Source organism: Phyllobates terribilis, unplaced genomic scaffold (genome assembly GCF_046119375.1).
Source record: "Phyllobates terribilis strain yellow unplaced genomic scaffold, ASM4611937v1 Scaffold_76__1_contigs__length_6945272, whole genome shotgun sequence".
Taxonomy (NCBI): domain Eukaryota; kingdom Metazoa; phylum Chordata; class Amphibia; order Anura; family Dendrobatidae; genus Phyllobates; species Phyllobates terribilis.
This window is the reverse complement of record NW_027362836.1, coordinates 6,392,318-6,402,117: the sequence shown is the minus strand read 5'-3', so window position 1 is coordinate 6,402,117 and position 9,800 is coordinate 6,392,318. Positions and strand designations below refer to the sequence as shown.

The following is a 9,800-nucleotide window of genomic DNA, read 5'->3' as shown; positions in this document are numbered from 1 at the left end:
TGCCCACTCTGGCAAGTGCTATGAAGTCAATGAGGTTGGCATACTGACCCCAGAGGAAGTGCCAGCCGAAAAACTAAGTTTTTTTTTAATAATTTTATTAGCCTTTCCCTCTGTCTTCACCAATCAGCCCTCTGTATTGATGATCAGATCAAAGATGTAGACAGGGATTGTCTCACGCTGCATCTCCTTCCTGATTGTATCACTGAGAAGACAGAAGCTGCCCCATCCCATTCTCCAAGAAATGCAGAACCCAATGCATCTGCTGTCCGTGATCCGCTTATTGTCAGAGGACATCATTAGGGACTGCATTTTCTCATTGCTTAAGAAATTGTTGGGGGATCCTGCTAATTGCTGAATAATAAAACTGCAGCACCGCTCCATTTAAAGCAGTGTTTCCCAAACTCCAGTCCTCATGGCCCCCAACAGGTCAGGTTTTCAGGATTTCCTCAGTATTACACATGTGATGAAAGTATCATCAAGGAATCAGGAATTCTCTCACCTGTGCAATACTATGGAAATCCTGAAGACATGACCTGTGGGGGGCCGTGAGGACTGAAGTTTGGGAAACACTGATTTTAAAGGGACTGTCAGCACAGAATGACTGTTGAAACCAAGTACAAGCGCTCCGTGGATCACGGCGTGGGCCAATCCTTTATATACACCTTCCCACCTGCTTGTTTTACCTCTGTCTCCTTCTTTCTCTGGTTCTATGAAGCCAGAGCTGTCAATCAAAGAAGAGGAGGGTGTGGATAGAGGGAAAACAAGCAGCCGGGAAGATAGATAGATAGATAGATAGATAGATAGATAGATAGATAGATAACATTGCAATGCAATATATTGGTAAAAGCTAAGCACATATACTAAATGAGAACAGATACTACACTTGATGTTAGCCAAAAGGCCGAGAAGCGATAACCTGAATTCGTTTTGGCCTATGACTGCACCCTGGCTTCAAGAAGGCACCCATTGTAGGGATAGGGACAAAGACTCCCCTTAGGAGGACATGTTGTTCATCAATAGTCACCTTAAAACCCACAACTTTACTGCTTGTTGCAGCTGCAGCCCACACATGCATTTTTAATCTGCATGAGTCTGCCTATTTTCAAACATTCTCCCCTCCCCCCAATGTCCCATGCACCTGCAGACAAGGGGATGGGGAGAGGATAACTAATTAGTGAACAAACAAGCAGCGGTCCACCTTCTTCCTAGTCTGCAGGCTCCCTGCAGACTGTAGCTGACTGCAGCAGCACAGCCAGATAAAGGCCAGGAGCCCATTATGACACGTGCAATGATGTTCCATTCTTCCATTCTTGCATTATTCCATTGTTCCATTGTCCCATTCTCTTGCATTATTCCATTGTTCCATTCACTCATTACATCTATTGCAAGCAATCTATCTGCCTGGGTGAAAACCAATAGGATGCTCTGATTGACAGACATAGATAGCACTTTAAAACAACATCTCAGACCAAACTTTTTTTTATCTTTTTTTCATCCACAGATAGAAAATTAAAAAAGTCAGTGCTCCACCAGAGGGAGCCAGCATTTCACTAAAGAAATCGTAACGGCCCACACATTTTTTTTAAATGCGTGGTACTCAGCAACACCCAACTGATGGGACAGTTGAATTAAAAGAGTAGCAGCTGATAACAAGGCCACTGACTAGGTATATGGTGTATGTGCAACGGGGTAGCAAAGGACAAATGCATTATTGCAGCTTATCTCAGGAAGGAAGGGGTAGATAGATAGATAGATAACATTACATTACAATACAATATATTGGTAAAAGCAAAGCACATATACTAAATGAGAACAGATACTACACTTGATGTTAGCCAAAAGGCCAAGAAGAGATAACCTGAATTGGTTTTGGCCTATGACTGCACCCTGGCTTCAAGAATGCACCCATTGTAGGGATAGGGACAAAGACTCCCCTTAGGAGGACATGTTGTTCATCAATAGACATCTTAAAACCGACAACTTTACTGCTTGTTGCAGCTGCAGCCCACGCATGCATTTTTAATCTGCATGAGTCTGCCTATTTTCAAACATTCTCCCCTCCCCCCCAATGTCCCATGCACCTGCAGACAAGGGGATGGGGAGAGGATAACTAATTAGTGAACAAACAAGCAGCGGTCGACCTTCTTCCTAGTCTACAGGCTCCCTGCAGACTGTAGCTGACTGCCGAAGCACAGCCAGATAAAGGCTAGGAGCCCATTATGACATGTGCAATGATGTTCCATTCTTCCATTCTAGCATTATTCCATTGTTCCATTGTCCCATTCTCTTGCATTATTCCATTGTTCCATTCACTCATTACATCTATTGCAAGCAATCTATCTGCCTGGGTGAAAACCAATAGGATGCTCTGATTGACAGACATAGGTAGCACTTTAAAACAACATCTCAGACCAAACTTTTTTTTATCTTTTTTTCATCCATAGATAGAAAATTAAAGAAGTCAGTGCTCCACCAGAGGGAGCCAGCATTTCACTAAAGAAATCGCAACGGCCCCACATTTTTTTTAAATGCGTGGTACTCAGCAACACCCACCTGATGGGACAGTTGAATTAAAAGAGTAGCAGCTGATAACAAGGCCACTGACTAGGTATATGGTGTATGTGCAAAGGTGTAGCAAAGGACAAATGCATTATTGCAGCTTATCTCAGAAAGGAAGGGATAGAAAGATAGATAGATTGGATGGATGGATGGATGGATGGATGGATGGAGGGGCATATACACCTACCCAGGATGGATGGATGAATGGAAAAGCATATACACCTACCCAGGATGGATGGATGAATGGAAAAGCATATACATCTACCCAGGATGGATGGCTGGAGGGGCATTTACACCTACCCAGGATGGATGGATGCAGGGGCATAAACACCTACCCAGGATGCATGGATGGACGCATGGGGCTGAAGGGGGGTCAGGATAGACACATGGGGACATGGATGGACGCATGGGGCTGAAGGGGGGTCAGGATGGACACGTGGGGACATGGATGGACGCATGGAGATGAAGGGGGGGCAGGCTGGACATGTGCGGACATGGATGGACGCATGGGGCTGAAGGGGGGGCAGACTGGACACGTGGGACCTGGATGGACGCATGGGGCTGAAGGGGGGGCAGGCTGGACACGTGGGGACCTGGATGGACGCATGGAGGTGAAGGGGGGCAAGCTGGACACGTGGGGACCTGGATGGACGCATGGAGGTGAAGGGGGGCAAGCTGGACACGTGGGGACCTGGATAGATATATGGGGTGGGGTGGGATGCATATATGGGGGGCTAGGATGGATATATATAAATCAAAACTGTTATATATATATGATATAGATATAGATATATATAGATATATGGGACAGAATGGATATATGAAGGGGGGCAGGCTGGACACATGGAGGCCAGGATGGATATATAGGAGGGGCATGGGTTGCAAAGGATGCTCACCAGAGGGATATATTCCTGAAAAGGAGTCAATCATAATCAGTGTCCCGGGATTACGGCTACAAAAATGAATTAAAGGGTTATTCCCATCTTCATAGATATTGTAAAAACCTGCACTTTTGCAATTTACTGCTTCTTGACATTTGCAGCCGTTCTTGAGATATTAAGACTTTTCTTTTGTTTACAGATCGTTGCCTAGGAGACCGACCACCGCTGCTGTCTCGATAGTAACCACTGTGCTAAAGTTGGCTGGGATTGGGAGGTAACAGCGCGCTCCAGCAAACCTGGCCCAGATTACTGATATATCCATTATATGATGCATCTACCTTAAAAGCCTTGATTTGCTCGGTGATGGCAGAACACATGAGAACTATGCGGCTTTCCTTCTTTTCCTCGTCCACCGAATCCTTATCTTCAGACAGTGTCCGGTGTTGAGCCGCCTTTTTCTTCTCCTCTTCTAACGTCTTCTGCTTCTGCTGAAACAGTTTCATCATCTTGTAGACCTCTCGGAAGAATTCATCCACTTCGGCTTCCATGCTTTCTCCGTTCAGGTCAAGGAAAGCGCCGTCGATCCACCTGGAAGCGTGAGATTTTTCAAGACATATTTTGATAAATTTCATGTTTTTAGCTCATCTATTACTGTTTATTCTGCTTTTTTTCTCTTCTACATCTATGGCTATGGTTGTCCCATAAATAATGTTTAATCACCTATCCACAAGGTTGTTGATAAATGTCTGATCACTGGGAGTCCGACTGCTGCAGCCTCCAGCAGTTTTGAAAGCGGTGGTCCTAGATACAGCTTTGTGAATGAAGCATGTGTGCATCTATGGGAGTGATGGCTATGCATGCGCATGACTGCTCCCATAGACATGAATGGAGCACTGGCTATGCATGCGCACGATCACTCCATTCACACAGCAGACTTTGGAACCTCTGTCCTCAGGATTACTGGAGGACCCCTACCGATCATACATTTATCTCCTATTTTGCAGAAGGGATTGTCCGGCCTTGGGGTACAAGTCTACAGTCTATGTAACTGCAGACTTTTAAATTCTTCACTGCGAGGATTTTCCGGTGCCGGGAACGGGCTGTTATGTGACCACAAGTATGTGATTTGCATACTTCAGACCACATTCCGACTAGACGTGTCTGGCTCCACTCAATGTGCCTGCATTGAGCAAGGCCGGATATGTCTAGTTGGGATGTGACCGTATATATGCAAATCACATACTTGCTGTCACACGCCTGTGCTCCCGATGCTGGAGAATCCTTATAACGCGCACAGTACACATGCTGTGAGGATTCACATGACTGCAGTCACATGGAGTGACTGCAGACTTGTGCCCCAAGGCCGGACAGCCCTTTAATAACACATAATCCCCTTGTAATATATGCAAGACTTTTGGCGCTTGGTTATTTCCAGGACCGAAGAACAGTGATGGGGACAGAACGATTGGTTATTAGATATACTTTGTCCCTATAACGTTACAAGGGGCGAAGTGCTGTAGATAAAGATGATTTTTGCTGCCATAAATGATTCGTTCCCAACGAATTAGTGTTTTGCTTGTTCATCGGGTGATTACTGGCACATTTACACGGGCTGATAATTGGGAATGATCATCAGCTTGTTTAAATGCGCCATTTACTCTCCACTTCAGATCACGTCTGGTGTTAATAAATAACGGCATGCCAAGAGTTAACTCAGAATTCCCCAATGGGGTGCACATACTTTTTTTCAGTTTTTTGCCATTTGTAAATCAGTGCAAAAAGTTTCTGGTAAGGTTCGATGTTGACTTTTGAAGAATCCAGCTGAGGGTATGTTGTAAGGTCCCATTTATACAGCGCTTCTTCTTTGTTAATATAAGCCACCGCCTCCTCTGCGTCTGCTATTCGCTTCTGTACAGTCCTCACATCTGTCACTTACTGAAACCAGGCACAATAAACACAGATAAGTAAAGGGTTAACCGGACTGCCTCCATTAAAGAAAATGAGTTAGACATTCACAAGTTACAGTATGAGACTGACTTCTCACCGGTGAACTTTACTTCTCATTTGCAGAATACAGACTCCTATATGCTCCACTTTATAGACAGCTGATGTCAGAGTTGTAACTTTCAGGCCTTTCAGGTCTATTGGACACAAATCGTTTCAGGCCTATTGGACGCAACGCGTTTCAGGCCTACTGGACGCAATGCGTTTCAGGCCTATTGGACGCAACGCATTTCAGGCCTATTGGACGCAATGCATTTCAGGCCTATTGGACGCAATGCATTTCAGGACTATTGGACGCAATGCATTTCAGGCCTATTGGACGCAATGTATTTCAGGCCTATTGGACGCAACGATTTTCAGGCCTATTGGACGCAACGATTTTTAGGCCTATTGGACGCAACGCGTTTCAGGCCTATTGGAACAACTCGTTTCAGGCCTATTGGACGCAATGCGTTTCAGGCCTATTGGACGCAACGTGTTTCAGGCCTATTGGACGCAATGCGTTTCAGGCCTATTGGATGCAACGCGTTTCAGGCCTAGTGGACGCTTTCATACGCCAGTGCTCAGGTGTGACGACTGCCTCTGACCTGCCTTTGTTTGACTGCACTTCAGGTTAAGCACTAGGGACTGCCTCTATAAAGACTGTTCTGGCTGATAATGGTGGTCAGTCGGGTTTATGTTTTTTTCATAGTTTTTTTTTGCATAGCAAAAATAATGCTGCAGTCAAGGGCGTAACTACAGTGCGTGCAGGGGTTGCAGTTGCATCTGGAGCTAAGGGGGGCTCAAAAGGTCTCTTTGACTCATATGAGAAGATCACTACTATTAAAGACCTGCAATAGTTGGGGGCCCTAATGGAGATTTTGCATTGAAGCTTCAGGTTACACTATTGGCTGTAGTCTCAATATTCTTGATTCTTGCCTTTAAAAAGGGATAGAAACCCCCCCAAAAGAAACAACATAAAAAAAGCCTAATGCAACTCCAAACCGGAGTTAGGGAGCATTTTATAACTACTTCCCAGGAACGCTCGTTTAAGGATAATTGTGCAGTATAAATAGGCTGCCAATCACCGACGAATGGCCAAACACTTGATCGTCGGGTGAAATGATCTTTTGTGTTGCACAAAAAAATTATCGTTCACGACAACCATGATGCGTTTTGGGTAAAAAGGATCTGTACAAATATGAAAAGAGTCTTAAAGTAATGAAAATAAGAAGAGGGAAAACTATAACACAGCCTGTGACTATCATACCTGCTGCATCATATCCAGCTCAGAGTACTCTGCAAATTCTTCCATCCGACGCAAAAGTTTCTCCAGTTCCAGCATAAGTTTCTCTCTTTTCCCCAGCAGCTCGCCCTCTCCTTTACACTTGGCGTTTTCAATCAGCTTTTAGAAAGGAACAGTTATCAAAAAACGCTCCCAGAGCGCCCCGTTTAATTACCTGGACACTGCAGGGGGCTGCTGCTTCATTGGGGCTGGCACCCGAGACCCCATTTTCAGAAATGAGCCCACATACCTGGCCATTTTCATCAAACACTGGGTTGATATTTTTTGGCCACAGTAACACTGTTGAGTTCAGGATGATATCTTCAGGTACAAATAAATGAACATCTAGAAGATAACTCATCCTCCGCTGACACTCCTAAAATTAAAAAAATGAAACTCACTATGTATTAATGTATCTAGCATCTACAATCACAGGGGTTGCACCAATTATATTTTTTCCAAAAACTTAGGTTATAAAATTATACTGATGCTCCACAACTCCAGTTCCCTCCATCAGTTTGTGTTCTTCCTGCTCTATGTGGACATGTGATTTCTGTAGCCAATCACTGGCTGTAGCAGGTTACCACCGTAGTCACTGATAGGCTGCAGCAATCACATGATCATGTTGGGGATCTGATCACTGAAACCTGGAGGGGGACTGGTAAGTATAGCTAGTATGACATGACCTATATATGGAAAAATACATATTAACCAGGACACAAGAAATATCGGAATAATCCTATATATTATGTTTTACACTAATTATACCCAGGGACGTAAGTACAGCAATTCGGGACTTTAGCTCTACCAGGCTTTTATTCTTTGCCTGCTCCACAAGCGCAATCTCCTCTATTACATCTTCATTAGTTTCAGGAGCCTTTAACGCTTGTTCCTTGATTTTCTCAAATTCCATGCAGATCCTAAGCGAAGCAAAGATTATTACACACAGGGGCATCTCACTAAATTAGAATATCATCAAAAAGTTACTTTATTTCAGTTTTCAGTACAAAAATTGAAACTCCTATATTATATAGAGTCATTACACACAGAGGGATCTATTTCAAGTGTTTATTTCTGTTAATGTTGATGATTATGGCTTACAGCCGATGAAAACACAACAGTCATTATCTCAGTAAATTAGAATACTTTATAACAACAGATTGAAAAATGTTTTTAAAATCTGAAATGTCCTACTGAAATGTATAGTCAGTAAATGCACTCAGTACTTGGTCGGGGCTCCTTTTGCATCAATTACTGCATCAATGCGGCAATGTGGCATGGAGGCGATCAGCCTGTGGCCCTGCTGAGGTGTTATGGAAGCCCAGGTTGCTTTGATAGCAGCCATCAGCTCGTCTGCATTGTTGGGTCTGATGTCTCTCATCTTCCTCTTGACAATACCCTATAGATTCTCTATAATAGATTCTCTATGGGGATTAGGTCAGGCGAGTTTACTGGCCAATCAAGCACAGTGATACTGTTGTGTGTAAACCAGGTATTGGTACTTTTGGCAGTGTGGACAGGGGCCAAGTCCTGCTGGAGAATGACATTTCCATCTCCAAAAAGCTTGTCAGCAGAGGGAAGCATGAAGTGCTGTAAAATGTCCTGGTAGATGGCTGCGCTGACTTTGGTCTTGATAAAACACAGTGGACCTACACCAGCAGATGACATGGCTCCCCAAACCATCACTGATTGTGGAAACTTCACACAAGACCTCAAGCAGCTTGGATTGTGGCCTCTCCACTCTTCCTCCAGACTCTGGGACCTTGATTTCCAAATGAAAATTGGAACTCTGGGACCTTGTGGAGTGTGTCAATGACTGCCTTCTGGACATCTGTCAAGTCAGCAGTCTTCCCAATGATTGTGGAGCCTACTGAAACAGACTAAGGGACCTTTTTAAAAGCTTAGGAAGCCTTTGCAGGTGTATTTGTTAATTATTTTAATTTACTGAGATAATGACTTTTGTGTTTCCATTGGCTGTAAGCCATAATCAACAACATTAACAGAAATAAACACTTGAAATATATCACTCTGTTTGTAATGACTCTATATAATATATGAATTTAAATTTTTGTACTGAAGAAATGAAAAAAATTAACTTTTTGATGATATTCTAATTTAGTGAGATGCACCTGTATATTATATACTGGAATGTGATGATATTTTATGGTATCATAAGTAAAGTAATGTGAGATTCTTAACTTTTACTGTAGCATCAGCATCTATAACTCACTGTATGAAATCATAGCAGAAGTAACACTTGACCTCGACCCCAAGGGCCCCTGAATGGCACATGGCAGCTAGAGGCCCATTACAGATTATTTTTTTCTATTGTGAAACCTCCTTGAATCCAGGATTTTACTCACTCTTCATTCTCCAATCTGTGATTTGTCACCAGTCTATCTAGTAATATATTTGCAAAACTTTTTGCTTTGTCAGCCAGGCCTTGCTTTAAGTCATCGTAGTCGAGGTGTACCATGGTGAAGTAAGCGCGGGTGGGCAGTCCCATGATATCTCTGGCCAGGGTGTGAAATTCTTCTATAAACTGGAATACAAATATAAATCAGTCTCGTTTACCCTTGAGATTTCTGATTTGACCCTCAATTATTATCGGACACGTTGCACCCCTCGCTCTGTAGGACTTAGGACAGTATTGATTCTAATGGGAATGGTAAGAAAATGATTCCTGCAACTTAGTCCTCGTTGCTGCGTCCACCCGACTACAGCTGTGATCAGCTTATTGTCAAGGGACCCTTCAAACGAACCAAAGGGGGTCCCCGTAAAGTGAACCTGTTAGGTCCTTCAGGCATGCCAAATTCCTGCATTGACATCCACGGTATATATCTGGCAAAAATGTTTCTACCTTAAAAGACTAAACTTTTTATGTGCCGGCTGTCATATGCAAATTGGTCATGTGAAATTAAGTATTATACACCTGTCTTGGGTATCCGAGCTCTGCTTCCTTCACTTCGGTCTGCTGCCCCGTGTTGTGCTCCACGTCAGGTTTTACAGGTTGTCCTGTGTAGCTCAGTGACATAATCTCCTAAATCCTATTTATGGACCATTAGGACACACACCTGGGTCTTAGGATTGAG

The 9,800-nt window shown here is 43.6% G+C and overlaps 2 pseudogenes; both read right to left on the bottom strand.

Annotated features, from left to right (window-relative positions):
• Nucleotides 1–799: 799 nt before the first annotated feature.
• Nucleotides 800–913, bottom strand: LOC141196936 (U2 spliceosomal RNA; annotated as a pseudogene).
• Nucleotides 914–1,759: 846 nt separating this feature from the next.
• LOC141196938 (U2 spliceosomal RNA) lies at nt 1,760–1,855 on the bottom strand (annotated as a pseudogene).
• Between the last annotated feature and the right edge of the window lie 7,945 nt (nt 1,856–9,800).